Here is a 26,465-nt window from a genome sequence, read left to right on the forward strand (position 1 = left end):
GGGGAGGAAAGGGTTTATTCAGCTTACACTTCCACATTGCTATTCATCACAAAGAAGTCAGGACTGGAACTCAAGCAGGTCAGGAAGCAGGAGCTGATGCAGAGAAAATGCCTTACATCTTACATTTCCTCAACAGAGGCTCCTTTCTCTGTGATAACTTCAGTTTGTGTCAAGTTGACACACAAAACCAGACAGTACAGCATCTAAGGCAGCAGGAAGAGAGGGCCACTGGGATTGGTTTTCGTTTTTGAACCCAACAAGGCCCAGCCCCAGTGATACATTTCCTCTAACAAGGCCATACCTCCTAATCCTTCCTAAGTAATGCCACTCCCTGGTAACTAAGTATTCAAATATATGAGCCTATGGGGGCCACTGCTATTCAAACCACCACAGTAACAGTCCATCACTGAAAGGCAGGAACTCAAGACAGGAGCATGGAGGCAGGAACTGAAACAGAGGCCATGCTTAATGGATTGCTCTCCATGGGTTGCTCAACCTGCTTGCTTATAGCACCCAGGACCACCAGCCCAGGGGTGGCACAATCCAGTGGGCTAGGCCTTCCCATATCAATTATCAATCAAGAAAATGTACAGCGGGGCTGTCCGCTGACAAGTCTGGTGGGGGTATTTTCTCAGGTTGAAGTTTCCTCTTCTGAAATAACCAAGTGTATGCAGGTGCCAATGGAAGCCAGAATAGGGAATCAGAGTCCCTGCAACTGGAACTGAAGGTTGTGAGCCTCTTGATATGTCAGAAATTGAACTCAGGTCCTCTGCAAGAGCAGCAAGTGTCCAGCTACTGAGCTATATCATTAGCCCCTATTTTTTATTTGTATTTTTAAGTATGTGTGTCTGTGTGTGTGGAAATGTATGTGTGTGAGTGCAAATATCTGTGGAATCCAGAGCAGGGCACTGGACCCCCTGGAGTTGGAGTTCCAAGCTGCCTAGTCCTCTGCAAAAGTAGTGCTCAATCTTATAGCTCACGGGCTGCTAATCTCACTAGCTGCTCTTGCAGAGGACCCACGTTTGGTTGCCAGCACCCCCAAGCATGGCTTACAACCATCTGTAGCTCCAGTTCCAGGGTGTCTGACACCTTCTGGCCTCCGTGGGCACAAGGCACACAGGTGATATGTACACATCTATACAGGTGAATGCTCAAACACATACAGTGAAAAAATAAATAATCCTCATAAACTCATCTTAGAAGAGACACGGCATGATTTCTGCTCTGTGTTCTTGGTCACAAAGATCCACTCTGGCTGTGTGTGGAACCATGACAGATGTGCCTACCAGCAGGTGGAGATCGGTGGAACCTGGGTGTCACAGATGAGAAGGGCACTGAGGCCAGTACAGTTGGTGGTTCTGGGGTCCTGTTTGCTGTCTGGTTTATTAAAGGGCAATCTTCAAGGACAGCTCCAATCGCCAGAGTCTGTAAACTCTGAGAATTGTAGAATTGTGTCTTATTTCTTGCTGGGCCCCTGGTGCCTGGCCCATGCCTGGTATAGAGTAAGTAAACCCCTCCATAAATGCTGGCTGAGTGGTGAGGTGCATAGGAAAAACGCAGAAACAAAGAAGCGAAACTGGTAACCTGGGTGAGGGTCCTGAGTTTGCCATCCAGGTCTGGTTGCTCCTGTCTGTTCTAGCACTGTGCAGGCAGAGGGAGGAGGACGGGAAATTTAATACCGGGATGGGCCACACAGAAGGTTCCAGGTGACACTGAGCAGTATCAGCAACAAAATGGTTCTGAGTTTAGATTCTGGACTTTGTTTCATGAACGGTTACCTGTACAGGTGAGTAGAGGTACACATAGTCCCGAGATGTGTGCTGGCTCCTGCTTCCTCTGCCTTTAACATTGACCGTCGTCCCCGAGAACGCAAGCTCACCTGTTGGAAAGAGAACTATGCAGTGCACATCCGAAGGAAAACGAACGAACACACAGACATTTGGAGGCATTTTCAGGTGGCACAGAGGGACGTTTAAGGCAACTGAGGCAGAGCTCTGCTCTGCTCTGCCTCTTCTGGGAGTGACGTCAGCCTGGGGCTACTTGCTTCAAGGGATAGAAACTCTCCACCTGGCTCCAGGTAAAGGGAACTGACTGTGGAGCTGTGGCAGGCACACTTCTGCTGGAATCCTCTAGGTCCCCAGCCCCGCTGTCTGCCAGATGCTGGGAGCTCCGCTGAGGTTTTGGTCTGGCAACAGGAAGATATTTGGTCTGTATACTGAGAAAGAAGGAAGTGTTTGTGTCAACGGCTCAGCTCAAGAAGTAGCTGTCATCAGTGGCAGGAGCAGTGGTTGGGAGGCAAATGCCCAGATTCCTTCCTCTCAGTTGGGCTAACTCTGAGGTATGCTCTGCAGTGCCTTCCAAGAGTTCCCCAGCAGATCTAGGCTCTGGTAACGTTTTCCATGTTTCTTAGTGTTTTGGAGACAGCATTGCTGCGATTGAACTCAGGCTGCATTTAGACCTGGAACTCTTTCACCTCTGACTTAAAAGTGTTGTCATAACAGGCGTGCGTCGTAACAGTTTTCCTTCCTCCCTGTCGCTGTGGCTGTGGGAGAACATCCGGACCGAAAACAACTTGGGTAGGAAAGGGTTTATTTAATCTTACAGTTTGTAGTCTATCATCCAGGGAGAGCAGGGCAGAGAGGTGTTTACTGGCTTGCTATCCCTGACTTACTCAGCCAGAGTCTTCTACAACCGAGGGTCACCTGCCCAGGAGCAGCGCCGCCCACACTGGGCAGTTGAGTTCAGTGACACCGGGAACTGTTTTGTTTTGTTTTGTTTTGTTTTTCCATTTTCTATTTTCACTTTTGGTTCACTGGCAAGGGACAGGGTGTGCTCCTGCATGGGCTGTCCTGGCTGTGTGGCACTTAAGAACTCCAAACTCTCCCTTTGTTTCAACCTGTGGAACTCCAGACACACCGAATCTGATCCGAGTTCTTCATACTCCAGCGGCTGAAATTATGGGGCTGGGGCTTGGAGGTAGCCTTGGTTTAAAAGTCAGCAAAGGGCAAGTTAGCCCTCTGGGCCTGTTGGAGAGATAAGGCCAGGCCTGCACATGTGATTAACCAAAGAATGTGGGTTGGCTGAGGACAATGCTCCTGTGCCCTTCCCCCTAGAGCAGCTCTGGGTTCCGTGGCTCCTGGAACCCACTAGAAAAAGGATGGGTTTGTAGCTCCCCTGCGTTGGGAGGCAAAGTCGTCAGTACCCAGAGGAATGAGTCCTGAAAGAGAGGAATGAGCCTAAAGCACAGACAGATGGTTTCTGGGTGGGCAGACTGTTGCATTCACTCACTCACTCAGACATTCAGTGCATTCATCCACACTCCTTATTAGGTACCCACAGGACTCCTGACCCATCCTGAGGCTGCCTGATAAGCCAAGCTTCTGCCAGCACGTCAGCCCACGGCTGGCTCAGGAAGTCACCGATTCCTTAGTACTGATGCAATCGGCATTGTTTCTCTGTTCTGAGGGGCCAGTCACAATTACTCAGGCAGCAGAGGTATTCACCGTGTTTATCAGGCTGCTGCCTTTGCCTGGGATGAGATCACAGGGCAGGGGGTGTCTACTGAATAGCTATGGCTCCTTTCATGCCCCCTTGCAGGTTCCTACCCCAAGGGGGGGTGTTTGGTTTACCCCCCGGGCGGTGCTTATGACCTCTGCAGTTTCTTCACGTAGTGAGTGGGACCAGAGGGGACAGGTTTTCTTAGATTCCCGGTGCTGGTGGTGGAGACCAGGTTGACCTGAGGACAATGCTCCTCTGCCCTATATAGCCAGGGCTGGCCTTGAACTCAGAGACCTCTCCCTGGGACAGTGGGCACGGCACCTGTGGGGAAATGAGTCCTCAGGTGCTATCTTTTGTTCTAGACAGGGTCTTTCATTGGCCTGGAACTCTTCCCCATAATCTAGGATCGCTGCCCTGTGAGCTTCCAGGGATTGTCAAAGGATTGGTAGCGGCTTAGGACTCCAGGACCAAGTTCTTAGCACTAAGGTCTATTTGCTCCAGAGAGACAAAGGGCAGGGAATAAGACACAGAGACAGGAGACAGAGGATGACAGAGGAGAGGAAGGCGACAGTTGAGAGGGGTCAGGGATATTTGTCCTGGAGGTAGGGACAAAGGACTGCCTCTGGATAGAGAGGAGGCAGACAGGGCCCATAGGCAAATGGCAGTTTATAAATGTACCAGGGGAAACCCCGTGTTAGAATGAGGTATTTAAGTTTAATTGGGCATGAGCTAAAGGGGGCTTCCGATCACTGGATTTAATACTTTGAGAGCTGTACCCTGGTATTCAGTCTCAGGAGAATTGGTCAAATAAGGGAATATACCTCAGGGATGTAATCTAACGGTTTTTAGGAAGGAGTGAGGAAGAAGGCTTGTCATAGTCATGCCTGCCATCTCACAATCACTGGTGTCATAATCATAACAGGGTTTCTGTGTAGACCAGGATGGCCTTGAGTTCAGAGAGCCTCATGCTTCTGTCTCCAGTGCTGGCATTAAAGGTGTGGCCCACCACACCTGGCCCAGATCTGGCTTTTTATGTGAGTTCTGGGGCTGCTGACTCAGACCTTCATGCTTACAAGGTAGTAACTTTATAAACTAAGTTGTCTCCCCAGCCTCTTTGTTTTTGAAACTCATGCTGTGACCCAGGCTGGCCTTCAATCAGGCAATCCTGCTGTGTCAGCCTCCTGAATGCTGGGATTATAGGCATTTCCTGGGATGTCCGGCTCTCAGTGTTTACCGAGATCTACAGAGAGTCTCATGGTCCGAGAGGTGCCTGCTTGAAGCTACTGAGGAGAGAGGAAGCTGTCAGATACAAACTGTGTGCTCACCGCTCCTATGACTCTAATTGCTCCATAGTCACATGGACCAGGACAAAGATGTTCATTCTTCTCTTCCCTAGCTTCTCTAGGGACACAGATGATGATCTCAGGCTCTCTCATGAGTGACAGTACCATTATAACCCTTTCTCTAACAACGATAGGACAGGTGACTGATGGTGAGGTACCTTGAGTTGTGTTCACTTGTGACATTACCACTCTATGAACTCTGTGGCTCTGGGATCAGGTTATCTGGGCAGGGACACTTCGTAACCCCCCTTAGGAGACAAAAACCATCTAGTCTTCTGTGTCAGAGGTTGTTCTGCCTCATGGGTTTTTTTTTTTTTTTTTTTTTTTTTTCTTTTTGGTTTGTTTCTGCCTCAGGCACATTTTCTCCTTAATTTCTGGAACCCAAATATAAGGGAAATCTTATTTGCTTTACTCTGACTCACTACAGTTAAATACACTTGTTCCCATCTGTGTCCGTATACATCTGCATACATTTAGTTATAGCATCGCCCTTAATTTTGGAAAATGATGTGGCCAGAGTTATATTTTTATCCAGACTACCAAACTGGCTATGAAGACCAGTGGGTGTTCACCCCCCATTGATGACCCACTCAGGCCTGTCTCTTGGAGAAGCACTCTTCTTCCACAGACAGGACCTACAGACCTTCACACAGTGCTGATATTTGTAGCTAGCTGCCTGGTTTATGGCTCCAGACGCCAGTCCTAGGGTGCTCTGCCCATCTTGGTGCCAGGCCTCATTGGTCAGAGAAGCTCGTCCTTGACTCTTTATACTCCCTGGTGTCAGTTGCTTGACTGGATCTAGAGGTGAGAGTTTGGGCTCGAAGATTCTCAAGAAGAGAGACACAGAGAGAATGATGCCAGCTCGCTGTGGCCCCATTCCTGACTAGCCAGAAGAGCAGATTGTTTTGTTCAAACGGATATGGTGGTACTTGTCTCACCTCTACCTAAAATTACCACACTGTGGCTGTCTTAAAAAGTAAGAGGTCTGGGGTTGGGGATTTAGCTCAGTGGTAGAGCGCTTGCCTAGGAAGCGCAAGGCCCTGGGTCCGGTCCCCAGCTCCGGAAAAAAAAAAAGAACAAAAAAAAAAAAAAAAAAAAAGTAAGAGGTCACACTGTAAAGAAAGTTGTCCTGAGACAGTGAAGCTCTTCAGCACACTTAAACCTTTTTACTGCCACTTCATTGATTTCACTTACATAAATATGCTAACATAGAACTTTCCCAGTGGGAGTCAGAGGACTCAGGAAATAAAGTATCAATTGCAGGTGGTTCTCTGAGTTTAAGGCCAGCCTGGTCTACAGAGTGAGTTTCAGGACAGCCAGGGCTACACAGAGAGACAATGTCTCAAAAACAAAAAACAAAAAACAAAACACACACACACACACACACACAAAACAAACAAAAAAACAGAAAACAAACCCAAAATGAAGGAAGGAAGGACGGTAAGGAAGAAGGAAGAAAGGAAGGAAGGGAGGGAAGGAAGGGAAGGAGCGAGGGAGGGAAGGAAGGAGGGAGGAAGGAGGAAAGGAAGAGGGCTAAAGGGAAGGCTCAGCTGTTAGTACCATCTGCTGTTCTTCCAGAGGACCTGATTTCAATTCCTAGCATCCATTATTAGATGGTTCAGAAAATCCTGTAACCCCAGATTCAGACAATCTGATACCCTGTTCTTTACTTTGAAGGCACCTGCACTTCTCTTTCCATAGACACCCACTTTCACACAAAAACACATGTGCACATAAAAAAAACAACAACAAATCTTTTAATTAAAATTTTTAATTAAAATTTTTTTCAAACAATTTATTGTGATCATAGTTTTTACCTTCCTCTATTTTCTCCCAGATCCTCACCACACAGATTTCATGTTCTCTCTCTCTCTCTCTCTGAAGAAAAAACAAAAACAAAAAACAGAAAATGAAAATAAAAGCAAACAAAAGACCAATGAGACAAAAAAATAATAATACCAAAACAAAATGAAACGCAAAGCTTATAAAAACATGGAGTCCAAGTTGTGTTGTCCAGCTATCCTAGGCATGGGGCCGGCCCTGGACATACTCTGTTAGGGGACACTGATTTTTCCTTTCCCAGCAGGTATCGACTGCCAATAGCTTCTTGGTTAGGAGGAAGTCTGTCTGCTTCCCATCTCACTGCTGGAGTTGTCTGGTTTGAACCTGTGCGTGACATCGCCACCTGGCAGGGGGAGTGGCCAGCAATGGACAGCTGGCAGTTAGCCGTGCTTCCTACAGTTGTCTTCACAGGGCTTCTGACAGTGCATTCCATGCCTGCCATAGTTGTACTGCTTAAGGGACGGCCCCTTAGACTGCCTAGGTTATTTCCTGATGGAATCAAATTATTCTGTCTGTCTCTCGTTGGATTTCATGCACATTCTCTGGTGGTAAGAGTCTCACTCCAGTGAGCGCCTGGAACTCACTCTGTAGCTTAGATTGGCCTCTAACCCTTGGTGATGCTCAGCCTTAGCCTGTCAAGTGCAGGGACTATAGATATGAGCCAATATGGCCAGTTCGGGCATATTGTTCCCTTGTGTTTCTTTACCTATAAAACGGGGGTGCCATGCCATGCCGAGTTGTTAGCTCATGGCTGCCACCAAGTAGGCAGGATGCTTTGTTATGCAGCTACCAATGATAATGCTGGAGAGAGAGATTTAGAGGAGTCTCCCAGCAACCTCTGCTTCAAGGAATGAGCTCCCTGCTTAGAGTTGGGCGATCTGAAATTTGTCAAGGCCCCACAACCAGAGTTCTGTAGTCACAGGCAGCACAGGGAGGTGGGTTCAGCTTAACTGCTGGGCAGTGCTCAATTCCCATCAACTCTGCCGTGATGCTGGCTCTGCTCCACTCGCCATAAGAGGTTTTGTTTGTTTGTTTGGTTTTTGGTTTTTGGAGTCAGGGTTTCTCTGTGTAACAGAGCCCTGGCTGTCCTGGAACTCACTTTGTAGACCAGGCTGGCCTCCAACTCAAAGAGATCTGTCTGCCTCTGCCTCTCAGAATTAAAGGTGTGTGCCACCAAAACCAAGCAAAAACTCTGTAACTGGTCCCTAGTCTTCAGCAATAGCCCCTCCTCCTCATTACCAAAACTGCTACCATCTTCGACATCATCAGTATCTTACAAAATGGCTTCATCAAAGCAACTAATTACCCATCCTGCTGTTTTACATTTTAGACAACAATAATTACAGACTTCTAGAAGCTTAGCAACTCAAGCTTGATGAGCCAGTTAAGGGCTCAAGGAAGCACAAGAAGGGCATCGCTGTAGAGCAAGTCTCCCCTATTGCTTGCTCGACTACATAAGGCTCACAGATAGATGAGACCCCACCCTGCAAACCAATCCCTATGAGATAAGGGTTGGGGATGGGCTTGGTGGATCGAGAACTTCTTTGGACTTCTGATTGATCCTACTGCTCCTGAACTCCTCTTAATACCTTCTTCCCCTTGGGAGTACGGAGGTGGTGGGCACAGGTCACATCCCCTTCTTCTGCTAAGTCAGCAGAATATAATATGCTGCTTTTCTGATGTGGTCCATAGGGAGAGGTTATGGAGCCACTGTAGTATTGGGTTGACCAACCCTTCCTCCCATTGTCATAAAAATGACCACAGCTTCCTAATTTATATTTCTCCAAACCGCAACAATCAGGAAACAGTGAGACAGCCGTTCGCATCCTGGCTACCTGTGGTGTGCAGGGCCGAGGCGATAAATGGATGCTTTTCCTTATGAACTCAGACAAGTGCAATAGGTGGCTTGTGACACAGCGAGGGGAGTCTTGACAGAGGCGTGTGCCAGGACTGAGTGGGAAGACTTCAGAATGTGTGAGATCAGTGAGAATAAATGTCAAGACAAGGAGTGCATGGCCAGGAGAGGAAGGGAGATGGTCCAGAATCAAAAAAGTAGGGGCCTCAATCATCATGGCAGATCTAAAGACCTATGGACCTCTACCTCTGCAAGCCCCCCCTCCCCCGAGCAGTGAGTACTGGATGGAATGGAATGAGCTGGGAATATGTGACAGGGCCACATAGTCACTTAGTCCTCATATATAGTAAATGACAATAATCACCTTTCTAGGTACCGAGCTAAACAGTGAGCGCACAGGACAGACGAGGGCCATGCTTTCAGGCCATACCCTAGAGGGAAAAGCCCAACAACCAGCAAGCAGACGAAGATGTGATTTCAAGTGGTGACAAGAGCTATGAACGAAATATAACACAGTGGTGGGCAGGAGTGCTGAGTGGCTAGGCAGGTCGGTGCTGCTAACAGGTAGGCACAGGAAGAAAGAGCCACACGCTAGGGGACAGAGGGTGGGGAAAAGCAGAAAAGAGCCCTGTAGGCCAGGCTGTTATTCAGATATACCTTAAAGCTGAGAGACACTGAGGCAGGGAGGACACCTCAGACTTTCAGTTTAGAGATCTTCCCCTGGCCTCAGCCTCTGAGGACACAGAAGCTACCTTTCCCTGCCTATCCTTAAATTTAAAGCTCTTTGAAGGTCGAAGTCAGGGTCGTCAGAAGAAACTTCCTTACCTAATAATAGCTACCCTGAGGGCATGGAAGGCGGGGCTGGCCCTGCCCTTTGCAGCTAAGGCAAGGGGTGAGCTAGCTAGCTGGGCAGGGCTACAGAGCTCACCCTGATGCTGCGGTACAGGAGAGCAGACAGGCTGACTGACTCAGCTACCACTCAGCCCATATCCAGGGCCTTGAGTTGGCCACCCCAACATCTACCCCATCTATGAACTGTGGAGCTTGTGAAGGGGCTGGTCCTACAGATCTGAATCTGCAGGATCTCCATGACGCGCAGCAACAACAGGATATCTGAGAGGAGTCCTAGCGAGGATCAAGTATTGACAGTGTTGCAGAAGCCAGAGACCTCGAACCAGACCAATGACTATGAATTTGCAAGTGAAGATGTGTGGACAGGGGGGTGTACTGTGGGACACTCCACAGCTTCCACGACAAAATGTTTCTTTTGCTTGCTTGTTTTTATATTTTCTTTTTGGAGGGAGGGTGCAAGGGCAGAGGGCAGATATGAGGGGATGGGGAGATGAGTCGGACTGGGGTGCATGATAAGAAATTCACAAAGAAATCAATTAAAAAAAGGTCTTTGGTTGGGGCTGGGGATTTGGCTCAGTGGTAGAGCGCTTACCTAGGGAAGCGCAAAGCCCTGGGTTCGGTCCCCAGCTCAAAAAAAAAAAAAAAGGTCTTTGGTGCAAATACCCAGACATTTAACTGAAAAGTGAAGGTGAGAGAGGCTAAAGCAGACAGCAGTCAGGTGTGTGCATGTGCGTGTGTGTGTGTAAGACATACAGCATTTCCTTAAGCAAATCCTATCCTAAAGGACTGTGTATTGTACTGTGTATTATGAAGGATTGTGGAATTGGGAGTGCTGGGGGTGGGGGTAAATCCCAGAGGCTGGTTGACACTGGTTGACACTATAGGTAAATGACTCAATGACTCCTGCAGTCCAGTGCAGGGAAGCAGTAATGAGGAGACCACTGTCACTTGCTAAACTGGTTTTTGCTTAGCTCAGAAAATATCAGTAGGGATTCACTAAGGGCTTAACAGGCACACTCAACAGGATCCACTGTTAGATGAAGTGTGGCACCCTGTGATATACTGCCCAGCTCCTGTCTGTGGCCAGAGCAGTTTCCAACACTCATCTGCCCAGTACTGTCCGGTTTAAAATCTACCTCAGATGCTACACAGAACCATGTCAACCCCCAGCACCTCACACAACCAGGCATAGTGCTGTTGGTTTGTAATCCTAGCACTAGGAAAGTGGAGGCAGGAAGGTCAGGAGTAAGTCAAGGTTATCCTCAGCTACACAGAGGCCAGCCTGGTCTATATGAGACCCTATCTTTAAAAACAAAAGCTAAATTAGACCATACAAAGTTGTCTAACAGGGCTGGGATGATGTTCAAAAGACCAGTGTGGCATGCTGCTGATGTCACTCCTGTTTCCATTCTCTTGGCCCTCTGCATTCCCATATAGCAGCCAACCATACGTCACCACTTGCTGTCCCCCCAGTATACCATGTTCTGCTTCCCATGCCTCTGATGCTGCTCTGGGATGCCAGTTTTCCTGCATAATTCCCCTCATTGCGCTAACTGCTGCTCCTCTTCGGGGATTTGGCTCGGAAGCCAGAACCTTTCCCAATCCACAGCACGCTTCCCCGAACTTCTTTTCCAGCATTGGGGCAGGTGTTAGTTCAAACAGTTTCTCCTGAATCCTCTTTCATTATTCCAGGCTGGCTACATACTCCATCTCCCTTACCACTCGGTAAACTCCATTCGGGCAGTGCCTTAACGGTTTATTCTATTACTATATCACAGGAGTTTAGAACGGGATATTTACTAAATAAATGAATTCCTTTGGACTCTTATAACACATGGAGGTTACTTACTCCTACTACAGCACTGTATTTCCAGGGCCCCACTCCTCTATCTACTCAGATACCTGTAAGTCCCATGTCTTAAGTTTGCTTTCTATTGCTGTTATAAAACACCATGACTGAAAGCACCTTGGAAAGAAAGGGGTGTACTTCATCCCACAGCTCTCAGGCCCCACTCCATCACTGAGGGACGATAAGGAAGAAACCTGGAGGCAGGATTGGAGCAGAAATCATGAAGAGGGGTTGGGGATTTAGCTCAGTGGTAGAGCGCTTGCCTAGCAAGCGCAAGGCCCTGGGTTCGGTCCCCAGCTCCGAAAAAAAGAACCAAAAAAAAAAAAAAAAAGAAATCATGAAGATGCTGTTCATCGACTTGCTCCCCCAGGGCTTCTTCAGCCTGCTCGCTTATGTAACTCAGGAATGGCACCGCCCACGGTGGGCTGAGCCCTCCCACATTAATCATTATCAAGAACACGCCCTACAGGCTTGCCTACAGGCAATCAGATGGCAGCATTTTCTCAATTGATGTTTGTCTTCCAAAATGACTCCAATATGTGTCCCTTTGACAAAAGCTAACAAGGACACCCCTTGTAGGGAGGAAGACTGTTGGCTCACTGTAATTTCCCAGTGCCTAGCCTATTGTCTGGCTATTAAACACTTGAAAAAGCAAAACAATAACAAACACCCCTCTTGGATTCAAGTGATCTCTCCCCACCTGCCATGGCCTGCTCAGTAGCCAGAACAAGTGTCTACGATATGCCTAGATTTCAGATTTGGGGTTCAAAACCAGTCTAGACTACTTGAGACACTATTTCAAAAGACAAAATAAAACTACAAACTCACCTTGTCCAGTTAATCCCTGAGTGTTTTTCGCACCCTTATCACAGCACACAGCACCAGTACCTGACTCCTTACATCTCCCACAAGAGCCTGTTTGGTTTGACTCCTGTCTGCTCTTCTGTTCTTATTTCCGTTGTGCTCTCCCCAGTCACCCCTGCTCAGCACCCTAGCCTTCCCTTTGCTTGTTTTCTGTGTTTGTTTGAGACAGTGTCTGGCTATGCAGGAACTCACTATGTAGACTATGCTGAGACTGCCTGCCTCTGCCTCCTGAGAGCTGGGATGAATGTGTGCTCTACCCTGCCCCTCCCATTTCTACCCAAGGGTCTTGAACTCATTTTCTGGCCATTCTCTCCATCGAAGGGCTTACTCTAAAATACTGTCTTTCAATGAGCCCTGTATATGAGCACTCCTCTCCCCACTGCTCACCCTGCTCCTGTCTGAAATCATGCTGTTCACCTGCTGCCTAATCCCTACATTCTGTCTCTCTGGAATCTAAGTTCAGGGAACCTGTAGACAGTGTGTCGGCTTTTTTAGTACAACATGTGACATGGTAGGTGGTTTTTTTTCATTTTTGGCTGGGTATATATATATATATATATATATATTTTTTTTTTTTTTTTTTTTTTTTTGGTTCTTTTTTTCGGAGCTGGGGACCGAACCCAGGGCCTTGAGCTTCCTAGGCAAGCGCTCTACCACTGAGCTAAATCCCCAACCCCTATATTTATATTTAGGTTGGGCTTGAATTTTCAGCAATCTTCCTGACTCAGCCCCCAAATACTATGATTAGAGGTTTGAGTCACCCTTCTTAGCTTAAAAATATTTGACTGAACAAATTAAAGGGATGAATGAATGAATATAATAGCCTTCTGTGGCAGAGGGCAGGTCCTGTCAACACTTACATTCAGACAGAAGAGTGATACATTGTGATTAAAAAAGAAAGAACCTGGCAGCAGCTGATCGCTATGGTAACAAGCCAGTAGTCCTGCAATGGCGTGCACCAGAGAGGTGGTGGGCTTCCCCGCCTCACCAGCTGAGATTCCAGGCACCATGCAAAGATGTTTGCAAAGAACACAGAGGTTAAACCAGCCGCTCTAAAAGTCAGACACCTGTGTTGGTTAAGTCACCCCAGCATCCAGGAGCTTTTATTCGCGATTTCATTGCTGGGAGTAGTTTTACTTAAATAAATAAACAACTGGCAATTTGCTTCTGGGGAAAAAAAGAAAGAAAGAAAGAACCTGGCCTGCTAAGAACTGACAGAGGGAGTCAGGATGAACAACCATGGCTTTGCCAGATCCCAACATCAACGTCCAGAGTCTCCAGCCAATCCACTACCAGTTTCTCATGGATGAACCAAATACGGGGGCTGCCTTGGCTTCTACTTTACGTCCTTCTGTATTCAGAATGCCCCACACTGGGGCCTATGGGGCACGTAAAGATTCCTGACCAATATGTGCCTCTTGCTCTATTAGAGCAGGCTTCCTTTTTCTTCAAGTTTCTTGGAAGAAAAAAACTGTTGGTGAGCAACAGAAACAATGAATGAAGGCAGATGACTCATTTGCCAATGCATCTAAGATCTAAAATGTATTAATTTAATTCAGTTTATAGTACAATGTAACAATTCTTATTTTGATAGCCCTTTTCATACTCTGATGAAAATCTGAAAATGCCATACAAAAAGGGAATTTCAGAACGGTTGAATACAGAGCCAGGTTTCCACAATAGAGCCCACTGATACTTTAAAGACAAAAACGCGCAGCCTCCCTTCCCCCATCTCTTTCTGCTTCATAATGACGTCTTTCAGGTATAATCTTGCTGTTGTCAGTCTTTAACTTTCTCCCACACAGGCTGTTATCAACAAAAATATGAACATGAAAGATGTGGGAAGCATTTGTTTTTCTGTGCACACCTTTGATCATGCCAGAGATGAAGGGATGAGGAGCCACTCCTGCAGCTTTTAAGAACTCTGGATTCCAGTTTTGTGAGAAAGATGAATAGCATGAATAGAGGAGCTTACACATCTCCCCTCAGTGTTAAGGGCCCAAGTTCAACTCACCATTAAAGCAATGGTATCCTGTTAGAACAGGCCTGGAACAGCATGTGAAGCTCTGTAATGGGTCTTCCATCCCACCGCCCGGTCTGGTCACACTTCCGGAAGCTGTGCACAAAGATAAAGTGTATACACAGCAACACACATTTCCATTACTCACAGGGTATACTCTTGGCATGAAAACTATTCTGAATGTGGCTTCACAACACATATTAAAAAGCAACACTGAGGGTTGGGGATTTAGCTCAGTGGTAGAGCACTTGCCTAGCAAGCACAAGGCCCTGGGTTCAGTCCCCAGCTCCGGAAAGAAAGAAAAAAAAAAAAAAAAAGCAACACTGAGCTGGCGAGAAGGCTCCACGGGTAAAGGTGCTTGCCACTAAATCTGATGAACTGAGTTCCTTCCCCAACAGGCTCTACTTAAAAGACAAAAAAAATTTACAACACTGGCAGAGACTAAGAGACTATTTGGTCAAAATAGCAGTTTGGTTCTGGGGCTGGAGAGATGGCTCAGCAGATAAGAACATATACTGCTCGTGCAGAGTTCAGTTCCCAGCACTTATTCAAGTGGCTCACAACCCCCTGTAAGTCCAGCTCCAGGAGGATACAGTCTTTGACCTCTTCAAGCATCTGCACTAATTAGTGTGCCCCCTAGTTAAAAATAATAATAAAAAATTAAAACGGTGGTGGTGCATGCCTTTATTCCCATCACCCAGGAGGTAGTCTGTGAATTTGAGGCCAGGACAACCAGGGCTGCACAGGACAGGCAGGACACCCTGCCTGGAGAAGCTGAGAGAGAGATGGGGGTCAGGTTGAGTTTTCAAGGCTGGGCAGATGGTTCAGAAGTTAAGAATACTTGTTGCTCTCTAGAGAGTACGTATAGAGGACTGGGGTTCAGGCAGCTCTCAGCACACACACAGTACCTCACAAATGTTGGTGGCCCTAGTTCTAGGAGCTCTGATGCCGTCTTCTCACTTCATTGGGTGCAGGCATGGATCTTACAGAATGAGGAATTTAAAATACTAACTGTCCGAGCACAGTGAAGAGGTGGATCTAACTATGACGCTCTGAGCACCAGGACTGGCGTACAACAAGCCTAGGAAAAATGAAGCAGAGAAACACGCCATCTCATCAGGCTGAGCCAGCTTTATTGAAACAGCGAGGAGCGAGCTCAGGTAGAGGGGCTGAGGGACAGGTGTGTACACGCACACATCCATGACTAGCCACCAGGAGGTTACAGCCATTTTTTGTGGTTTGACTGGGAGCAGGGTGGGTTTTCAACACCTGGACATCTAATTTGTACAGGTGGAGAGCACAGGGGTCAAGCCATGCTTTACAGCTTTCTGGCTAAGGGCTATTGCTCCGTACATTCTGACTCAGTTCCTCTGACCTGAGGCCATTCCCCAACAACAAGGACATAGTTGAGGGTGGTGAGTTTTCATCACTCGGAGCATTGAACAATTACTATTGTAGGAAGAATACACTAATAACACATCTTCTGCTTTCAAGACTCAGTCTTCTCTGCCTTAGACTCCACCGCCATCCTGAGAGACTTAAAACTGCTTGACCCCTCCTGAAGATTTGAATTTGAGCTGCTAGGGGTGGTACCTGGGTATATTTTTACAAAGCTGACTGGTGACTTAGTTGAGAATGACTGAGTTCTACAGACCTGAGGAAAATACCGTTGCGACCTAAGCTAACAGAGGGTGGGCCTTCCTTCCTCCATCTCAAAGGAAACAAAGGCAGCTAGGCCTACTAGGCCCCCCTACCTACAGTTTGGCTTCACCTTTTGTCGTTAGTGACTCTCATCCAGATCTCCAACCTCTTGGTGGTTCTCCTGTGCTCAGCCCCTTTGATCCTTTCTCTTGGGACTTAATGGGGCTGGGGAGTGATCATCATTTTGTGATCACTTTTTTTTTTTTTTTTTTTTTTTTTTTTTTTTGAGATAGGCTGGCTCTGAACTCATGATCCTCCTGCCTCCACCTCCAAGTGCTGGACTGCAGGCCTGAGTCGACATACCCAGCTCAGAATTTCGTAACTTTTATTACAAGCTGCAGAGCTGGTTCTCTTTATCACTCTCAAATTTTACTTACCACTGTGCCTTCCTTTACCGTGCTGGTGTCTCAAGGCAATGACATCCAAGAAGTGCTTTGTAAACTGTGAAGCTGTTTACCAGCACCATGTAGGTAAATAATAGGGAAGCGCTCAAGGTGCAGAGAACCTGTAAGATGATCTTTGCTAGTTCATCTTTATTGACATTTCCATATTACTGTTTCCTTTTATAAACCCCAAGAACAATTTTATTAAGAGTTTAAGAAAAAACAGCACAGCTTAGGTTAAAATCCCGGCAGTGCCAGAGAGAAAAGTCATGCGGCTTCCTTAGGCATGGGGTGGGGCGGGGGCGGGGCAGGTTGTTTATTAAGTAAGGAACAATCACTCCCCAAAAATGGAGTGGCTAGTGAGCAGAGAGCCCCCGAAGTCAGTTTGAACTGTGTGTGCGATCTATATTCAATAGTAAGATACGATGAGGCATGAGTTTCAACCTAGATGCCATCAGTTGACATCAGCAACCAAGTCTTGGGCTTAAAATGATTGGTTTCCCTCCCAGGTCCCTGACCTCTCATCCGGTCTACACCGGTATCTCATTTTTTGCAGTACTGGGCAGCTGAAGTATGCTAGTACTCACCACTAAGCTACATCCCTCCTTCCCAGCTTGCTCTTCATAGGTTAGTTGGCATTGAATTCACAATCCTGTGTTAGCTGGGATGACAGGACTACCACAGCCAATCCTTTTTTATCCCCACCCCCCCTTTTTTTTTCTGAGGCAGGGTCTTATTATATATCTCTGGGTATTCTGGAACTCTCTAGGTCAGTGGTTCTCAACCTGTAGGTTGCGACCCCCCAAAGGACACCCAGAACACAAATATTTACATTACAATTCACAATACTAGCAAAATCACAGTTATGAAGGGGCAATGAGAATCATTTTACGATTGGGGGTCAGCAAAACATGAAGAGCTGCATTAAAGGGTTGCAGCGTTTGGAAGGGTGGGAGCCTCTGCTCTGAGTAGACAGGATGATGTTAAACTCACATCAATCCCCCTGCCTCTTTGTCCTGCCTGAGTGCTGGGATTGAAGGTAGATAATACCACACAGCAAAAATGTAATTTTGAGACAGTGCCTTGCTATACAACGCTGAAGCTGTATTTATCTTGTTGCCTTTTCCTCCTGACCCATGTAAATACTTTTAACTTTTCCCTTTCATTATTTTATATTTATATTGTATTATTCATTATTATTACTGTGTGTGTGGGTTTTGGCTGCACATATGCTTATGCGCCACAAGCATGCGTGGTGCCTATAGAAACTAGAAAAGGGTATCAGATCTCCTGAAACTGGACTTATAGACTAAGTTACTATGTGGGTGCTGGGAATTGAACCTGGGTCCCTTGGAGGAGCAGCCAGTTCTTTCTTTTCTTTTTTCTCTTTTTGGTTTCTCAAGATAGTTTTACTATGTAGCCCTGGCTGTTCTGGAACTCCCTTTGTAGATCAGGCTGGGTTTGAACTCTGAGACCTGCCTGCCTTTGCCTCCTAGGTGCTGGGATCAAAGGTGTGTACCACCGCCACCTGGCAAGCAACCACTGTCCTAATCACTGAGCTCTCTCTCCGGCCCCTGCAAATTGTTTTCGTGAATATTTGATGCTCTGGATACTGTGCTAAATTATAGGAGAAACCTGAAGAGCGAACAATCCACCAACAACCAGATAAGGAAGGACAGTGAAATGAAATACCCCAGCATGGAGAAGAAAATAAAGCACAGGAGGGGAGCCGGCTCGGAGGTAAAGCACTTGCTGCATAAGCATGAGTTTGGCTCCCCAGCACTGGCATACAAGTCAGGTAAGGCAGCATCGGTAAGCCCAACCCCGGGGCTGCGGCCAGCCGTGGATCCTGGGCGCTCGCTGCCTAGCTAACCCGGTTCAAATAGCAAACTCCAGGTTAAGTTTGAGACCCTGCCTCAGAAAACAAGTGGAAGGGGCTAGGGAGACATCTCAGCCGGTAAAGGCTTCACAACAACTCAAGGCCCTGGTTTGATCTGTAGGACTCACACCATATAAACAGAGACCTGATGGCCCAAAGTTGCCTCTGACTTTTACACATGTACCATGGCTGCCCCCACCCCCGAGAATAAAAAAACAAAAACAAAATATATAAAAAATATAACATGAAAAGTAAGAAAAGATACTCAATAATGTTGATCCCTGGCCTACACACACATACACATACACAACAGGATGGGAAGAAAATTTGGCTTGGTGACATGGCTCAGCAGGTAAGGGTACTTGTCACCAAACCCAAGGGCCTGAGTTTGGTCTCCAGGGTTTACACAGTAGAAGGAGAGGTCTGACTTTCCCAAGTAGTCCTATGATCTCTACACTCAAGCCACAAAATGCCACCCCCTACTGAATAAACATTAAAAAAGAAAAGGAAAATTAATCAGTAGACAATTACAGAGAAGTACTAAAACTACAAAGACTAGAAATACAGTGTTAGGTGTAACTTTAATTTTTTAAAATTTTATTTTTAATGATGGTTTTAAAATTTTTTAATCTATTTTTAACCCATAATCTTAAAAAAAAGATTTATTTATTTTATGTATGGGTACACTGTCTTCAGACACATCAGACAGGCATTGGATCCCATGTCAGATGGTTGTGAGTCACCATGTGGTTGCTGGGAATTGAACTCAGGACTTCTGGAAGAACAGCCAGTGTTCTTAACAGCTTGAGCTATCTCTCTAGTCCAAGCCCATTATCTTTTAGAGGTAGCAGAAAAGAAAGGATATATGGGGAAGTGGACCTGTTTAGAAAGGGTTCCTTGGGCTGGAGATATGGCTCAGTGGTTAAGAGCGCTGACTGCTCTTCCAGAGACCTGAGTTCAAATCCCACCACCCACATGGTGGCTCACAGCCATCTGTAATGAGATCTGATGCCCTCTTCTGGTGTGTCTGAAGACAGAGACGGTGTGGTCACATACATAAAATAAATAGGGGCTGGGGATTTAGCTCAGCGGTAGAGCGCTTACCTAGGAAGCGCAAGGCCCTGGGTTCGGTCCCTAGCTCTGAAAAAAAAGAACCAAAAAAAAAAAAAAATCTTAAAAAAAAAAAGAAAGGGTTCTTTGGAGTAAATCTTAGCTGTGTTGTCTGGAAATTGGTAGTTAGGCAGAATAGGTCAGCAGTGGCAGCTTGGGCTACTTGTAAACACTTTATAGATACATCGGCGGTCTAGTTTGGTAGAGTCAGGATAACACACATGAATCAGCATCCGTGGCACTAACAGAGACAGCCAGACCTCAGCCTAGGCACGAGTCAGCAGGAGGGACCAGCAGGAATGTCAAGAAAAGTTCTTGGCTGTGTCTTTCTCAGTGAAGGAAAGATCAGCGAGGATGTGAGACCAACAGCGCTGTGTAGCTAGCTCTATAAGTAAGCCAACTTTAGTCTTTGTCATGGTCCCTTTTAAATTCCCTTTAAACATCATGTGTCTTTCATGGGTCCGGCCTCAACATGTGTGTCTGCCTCAGCTGACATCACTTTTTCTATCAGTCTGAGTCTACAGAAGCGGCAAAAAAGATTTGACATCACCATTTGTTGGAGTCTCAACAAACGTAGCTCAACTGTGCAATGTAAGACAGATCAACACGTGTGTGCTGTTAGCAAAGAATCCTTCATCATGCGTTCTTTCATGTGACTGCTTTAGCAGAACATCCCCTCTCCTGTGTGTGCTTCAGGGAAACATTCCTTCACGAGTCTGCCTTAGCCTTTCACCTGTATCAACTTTAAGAAATGACTCCTTCAGGTGTTTGTCCCAACAAAACACCAACCAACACAACTGACTTTTTAAAGAACCCTTAAGTTTTGACTTCAGTCAGGCCTGGAGTATGAGCCTGTAACCCCAACTCCTCAGAGGACTGAGGCAGGAGGCTTACATAACCTGCCTGGTTCCTGAGTAAACTCAAGGCAGAGCTTGCAGAACAACGTAGTGAGACAAGGTCTAGAAGAAAACAGTAAAAAGTAAGAAGAGGACTAGGAACACTGCTCGCCGGCAGAGAGCTATTATGAACATTCCTTTCCAGGAGACAGCCATCTATCCTCCATCTTAGAAAGCTCCAAAGACAGCCAAATGGTGGTGAAGCGCCCTTTAATCCCAGCGTTTGGGTGGCAGAGGTAGGCGGTTGGAGTTCGAGGTCAGCCCGGTTTACAGAGCAAGTTCCAGGACAGCCCGGACTACACAGAAGAACCCTGTTTCCGAAAATAAAACAAACAACAAAAACAAATAAACAAACAAAAGAAAGAGAAAGACCCTGTCTAAAATTAAGAGAGGTCAGGTCTGATGGCACAGTGTGTAAGGGTATAGTCCTGGCCACCTAGGAGCAAATCCAGAAAAAGCAAAGAACTTGACGTGGGGAGGGAGTAGGCACACGCTAGGGAAGAAAGGAAGAGGGAACTTAGGTTCCGGTTTGGATCCTTTTCCTTCTGTGTCAGTCACTTCATCTTCTTCTGCACACGGCTCACGTGTCTATCTACCTTCCCCCTTGAGCCTTTCCAAGCTCACATTTAGACATTCCCATGCCTATGGGTTATTTCCTCTTACATTTGCATGACTCAGAATAACTATGTGCATTGCTCTACCCCAATCTTACCGCTTTACGTCCAAAACTCCTCTTGTGGGTAAATGGCACTGGTGTTGCTTTAGTTGCTCGAGCTTAAACCTGGGACTCATCCTTGACTTCTTTCCAAGGATCGCACATCCAGCTCTGTTCTCTGCCCACTTCTTTTCATCCACACATTAAAATACTCCCTGTACGGGTTGGGGATTTAGCTCAGTGGTAGAGCGCTTGCCTAGGAAGCACAAGGCCCTGGGTTCGGTCCCCAGCTCCGAAAAAAAAGAACCAAAAAAAAAAAAAAAATACTCCCTGTACTTTAAACCACAGCAGTCCTTCCTGCTCTCCTCCTCACATGTAAACACTGTAATAGTTTGCTGTTATCTTTCAGACTTGTGATCATCTGCTCATTCTGTTGGGTACATGGTACTTGTGAAGAACTACTGTAGGTTCTGGAGTTATAACAGTAAACAGAACACAAACTATAAATAAATAATGTGATGGGTGCTAGACAGTACAGTAGCATAGCAAGTCTAGGCAAAGGGAGCAGGGCATGGTGATGCCCATCACTCTCAGCACTCAAGAGGCAGTGACTGGTGGGTTTCTGCATCAAGTTCCAGGTCTGCCAGGGATACCCGGAGAGACCCCATCAGGGGAAGGGGAAGAGGATGCTATTCATGTTTTACACTGAGTAGTCTGGGAATAAGTTATGGAGTGAACAAAGGTGCTCCCAGAGAAAGACCATTCCAAAGGGAAGGAACTAGGAATGCAGAGGCTGTGGGGCAAGACCATGTCTCATAATGTATAGGGTTATCAGGAACTTGATGTGGGCTCAAGTGGGAAGATGGAAAGGAAAAGTCAAAGAGAGTCTATAGCCAGGACAACTGTGTAGACTTCATTCAAAGGGAGAGTGCAGTAGACATTTCTGGTTTCTTTGGAGACTCAGTTGTGTCATGTGCTGTTTATGAGAGGATGTTTTGCTGAAGCAGACACTTCAGAGGCCATGTGATGTTTGGAAAGAATTTAAGTAGAACCCAACAGATGGTGAACGGTGGTCTTGCATTGGTACACCTTGGATTGCTTTGCTGATCTTCACTGATCTTTGCTTGTGGTGACTTCGTAGTGAGAAATGCACCAAAGGGCTTCTTTGTCTTCCAGAGGCTTGTTATGGCATCTGCAGACTCATGCTAATTTGGTGGTGCCTTGCGGTTTCTTCTGGACCGAGCCACTGCTACTGATTTGTGTTTGATGTTTTGGACTGGACTGCTGATAATCCTGACAATGAATGCTGGAATTGTTCCAAAGAACTACTTCTGAACAGGTCCACATCCCCCTTGTGGTATCAACCATCTTTGCCCTTACTTTTGGTCAGTAGGCTAGAAAGGAAGTTGAACCATTTAAGAACCCCTATTAAAGTTATTAGGTTTTGAAAAATCTAAGCCTACAGGAGATTGGAACGAAGCACAGAGGATATTGAACAGAAGAGAGATGTGTTCTGAAGTCTTAGATGTTATGAGAGAGAAAAGAACATTAAAAAGTAGGTGAACGCCACTGAGCATAAAGAAGACATTATGTGCACTGCCTATCTTTTCTTTTCTTTATTTTCTTTCTTTTTTTTTATTCATTTATTATATATAAGTTCACTGTAGCTGTCTTCAGATACACCAGAAGAGGGCATCTGATCCCATTACAGATGGTTGTGAGCCACCCTGTGGTTGCTGGGAATTGAACTCAGGACCTCTGGAAGAGCAGTCAGTGCTCTTAACCACTGAGCCATCTCTCCAGCCCCTATCTTTTCTTTTTTAAAAATTTTAGTTTGTTTTGTTTTTTTTTATGTCTCTCTCCATAGCTCCGGCTGTTTTGGAACTATGTAGATCAGGCTAGCCTTGAACTTACAGAGATCCACCTGCCGTTGCCTCCTAAGTGTTGAGGTTAAACATGTACCATCTTGCCCAATTTCCAAAGTGAAAATTTAAAAGCCAAAATATGATCATGCCCTTCATGATCTTGGAGTTAAATATTATTTGCTAAATGCCTCTTTGTGCTAAATACATTTGATGCTGTGTTTGTGGTTTTAAAAGTTATTTTATTTTAGTTGCCTGAGGGTTTTGCCTGCATGTCTGTCTGTCTGTCTGTATGTATCGTGTGTGCCTGGTGTCTGGAAGGTGCTGGCTCCTCTGGGAGTGGAGTTACAGATGGCTGTGAGCCACCGTGTGGGTGTTAGGAATCAAACCTGCATTCTTTGTAAGAGCAGCTAGTCTTCTTAATCTCCAAGCCACCTCTTCAACCCCCCTTTTTTGTATTTTTGGGGGCAGGGTTTTTACTCTGTAGCTGAGACTGTCCTTGAAACTAGAGGAATGTTTGCCTTGGCTTCCTAGGTGCCGGGATAGCGTTTTCAGTTGTATTTCACTTCCTATTTCTAGCCACCTTCCCGTGGCATAGAGTACAGTCGTCCCATCGCCATCTTTTGTACATTCCACTCAGGAAGTATTTACCGAGGGCTGCTGTGTTCCAAGTACTAATCTAGGCGCCAGAGACGTAACATTGCACATATTAAACAACAATTCTAGTCCTCACGTGCCTTAAAATTTAGTGAAAGGAAGTCAGAAAAAAGCAGGGAACCACATATGTCATCATATATATGGCTTTATATATCATATATTCAATTACAAACATGTATTCAGTTATAATTTTATATGATGCAAGATGATAGTTTTTAGACACAGTAGTTGAGAGGTCTCACTTGAACTTGAGCACCTGGCAGAGAAGGAGTGAGTCAGGCTGGTCTGGAGAGGAAAGCATTCCAGGCAGAAGGAAAGGCCCTCAGGCGAGAGCCTATCTTGGAACAGTAAGAAGGCCACTGTGTCAGAGAAGTGTGTGGGGGCAAGAGAGCTCTTGGAGGCCCTTATAAGGACCTTGTCGTCTGCTCTGACAGGTCCTGGAGGTTTTGGGCAGAGCTGGTGACAGTATCTGACTTAAGTTTTACAGGATCACTCAGGGTGCTGAACTAAGGCTATAATGAGTAAGGCGAGGGCGGGAGAGAGAGGTTAGGAGTCTTCTGTGAAACTTAGGCAAAGAGATGGTGACAGCTGACTGGACTGAGCGGAGAAGTAAAAAGGGTGAGTTCTCGTTATATTTCAAAGAAATCAAGTGAAAAATGTGAGAAAGAATAATCAAAGATAATCCTAAGATTTAAAAAATACATTTTATATGTATGAATGTTTTTCTGCATCTATGTATATATGTGTCTGTACCACGTGTGTCTGATGCCTGTTGAGGTAACAAGAATGCATCAGATCCCTTAGAACTGAAGTTATGGATTTTTGTGAGCTATCATGTGGGTGCTGGGCCCCAAAAGTAGGTCTTTGTAAGAGCAACAAATGCTCTTAACTGATGAGCCACCTCTCCAGCCCCAACTCCAGGGTTTTGGATTAGAGTTTCTAACTAAGGCGATGGCCCCTGCTGTGGGATCAGCAAGTTTGGAGAGGTATCAGGAGAGCAGTTTTAGATATGTGGCCATGTAACTTTGCTATACCTATCAGAAGCCAAACAGAGATCTGAATATACTGAGTCTCAAATTCAGGGACAAACTATAAGGTGGTGATGTAATTTATGGTCAGGTTCAGATAAGAGCGTCATCAATGCCTTGACAACACATAGAGAAAGACAGCCATTGGGTTCCAGGACACAGTACTTCTTAAAGCTTTCTGAATTCAAGATCCTGTCCCAATATTTTTTCTTGTTTATTGATTTACTTACTTAATCTAAATTTATCTTACCATGTAGCCTGTATTATGTGACCCAGGCTGGCCATAAACTTACAGCCATCTTCCTTCCTCAATCTCTTGGGTGCTGTGATTACAGGCACAAACCACAGTTCTTTCAATTCCTTTAAAATCTATTTATGTGTGTGTGTACATTCGTGTATAAATGCCAGAAGACAATCTTTTGGAATCAGTTTTGTCTTTCCTCCATGTGGGTACTGGGGATTGAAGTCAGGTCATATAGGTTGGGCAAGAGCCTTTATCCACTGTGTCATCCCATTAGCCATTAAAAAATTTCTCTGTGTAGCTCTGGCTATCCTGGAATTCACTCTGTAGACTGGGCTCTCCTCAAACTTAAAGACTCCTTTGCCTCTCCAGGGCAGTTTCTTTTCTTTTATAAAAAACTGTTTGGAGCCAATAGACTGTTTTATTACTACTTCAAGTAAAATAAATAAAGACCACCCCACCAACCCCCTTTGAGAAAGGTTCTTTCTAGTGGTAATCCTTGAGTCTTGCTTTAGCCTCCCAAGTACTGGAATCATAGCTAGGCCAAACAAATATTTATTATGTAATCATTACGTTCTGACATAGTCAAGTGAAGTAAGGGGAAAGCATAGACACTGCAGTCAGAGAGGACTATGGGAGGCAAAACCCCAAAGGTAGAAACAGAATAAGTGGTTGGACAAGAATGGCCTTGTGAAGGTATGTCTTTTTTGTTTTTGTTTTTGTAGTGCTGAAGACTAAATCCAGGGTATACTAGGCAAGCACTTTATCACCGAGACATCTCCAATTGTCTTTTCTTAAAATTCAAATTATTATGTGTTCTATGTACATGGGTGGATATGCCATCTGTACCAGTGTGGAAGTTATAGGGCAACTCTGTGGACTTCATTCTGTCTTTCCACAACTCAGGTTGCGAGGATAGTTGTTGGCAGAGTGGCAAACACCTTTACCCACAGAGCCATCTCTCTCATTTTCCCACTCTTTTTAAGAGGCTCTAAAAGACCAGGTGTAATGGTGCAGACCTATAATATAATCTCAGGAGTTGCGGGGGTGTGCAGGAGGATTAGGAATTCAGGGTAAATTGGCACTTGGGTAAATTCAATCCCCAGGATCCACATAGTGAAAGAGAAACCGCACGTCTTGATTTCCACACAAGCTCAGAAACTCACGGATCAGAGATTGGCCTGTCTCTGCCTCCGGAACACTGAGACTAAAAACATTGCTGTAATAATAAAAAAAAGTTTTTAGGTCATTCTTTCTTACACAGCCAGTTGGAAACCGGCCTGAGCTATGTAAGACCCTACTTCAAAAATAAAATAACACAACAAAACAAACACCACAAAACAAAAGAAAAAAAGACCAAAACAGATCCTGAGGTTCCCGTTCCACTGTGCCCGGAGAGGTGGAACTTTTACTTGGTGTGTTTCTTCTCCTAAAGCAAAGCAGAAGGTTGCCCCCTTTTCTGGACGCCTTGGACTAGGATACGGGGTACTTGGTCACAGCAGTGCGTTCCGCGAACCCTGCGTCGCCGCGCGGTCTCCGGGAGCCGGACGGGGCGGGGCCTTCCGGGGCCGCGCCCCGAGACTCACCTGAGCCGGGAGCCGTGACTCACCTGCCCTCCGCCCGCCTTTCCCCGCCGCGGGCTGTTCCCCGAGTCTCCGCCCCTCCTTCCCGTCGGGGGTCCGGGGTCTCCGTGCCCAAAGGCCATACAAAAAGGACTTCTGGGGGTCCGGGCCTGGAGTTGCCAGGCTACCTTCCGGGTGGGAGGCTCTCCCTAGAAAGCGCCGGCTGCGCCAGGCCGGGACCAGCGGTGAGGAGGCCTCGGGAGGCGCCGGGAAGAGCGCGCGGAGGGAGGTGCCGGGAAGGGCGGGCGCGGCGCGGCGCGGCGCGGGGCGGGCCGGGGGCGGGGGCGCAGGGCGGCCCATTTCCTCCT

At 46.3% G+C, this 26,465-nt stretch overlaps 1 protein-coding gene and 1 long non-coding RNA gene across 3 annotated transcripts in view; one reads left to right on the top strand and one right to left on the bottom strand.

Annotated features, from left to right (window-relative positions):
* LOC108353164 (uncharacterized) lies at positions 1–26,371 on the bottom strand. Of its 2 annotated transcripts, XR_015642858.1 has the most exons (6): positions 26,145–26,371; positions 15,032–15,204; positions 14,118–14,219; positions 6,659–6,719; positions 1,779–1,879; positions 1–203 (listed from the first exon to the last, which is right to left on the bottom strand). It is a non-coding gene; the product is annotated as an uncharacterized LOC108353164 (long non-coding RNA). The 2 variants fall into 2 exon arrangements; XR_015642857.1 differs by lacking the exons at positions 1–203; positions 1,779–1,879 and having other exon boundaries at positions 6,597–6,717.
* Positions 26,113–26,465, top strand: part of Ctnna1 (catenin alpha 1) — a 132,766-nt gene continuing 132,413 nt past the window's right edge. Inside the window, exon 1 of the mRNA XM_087592882.1 lies at positions 26,113–26,342. The gene's annotated coding sequence lies outside the window, so the exon portion shown is untranslated. The remainder of the gene's footprint in view (positions 26,343–26,465) is intronic.

This window comes from Rattus norvegicus, chromosome 18 (assembly GCF_021556685.1).
Source record: "Rattus norvegicus strain SHRSP/BbbUtx chromosome 18, alternate assembly SHRSP_T2T, whole genome shotgun sequence".
Classification (NCBI taxonomy): domain Eukaryota; kingdom Metazoa; phylum Chordata; class Mammalia; order Rodentia; family Muridae; genus Rattus; species Rattus norvegicus.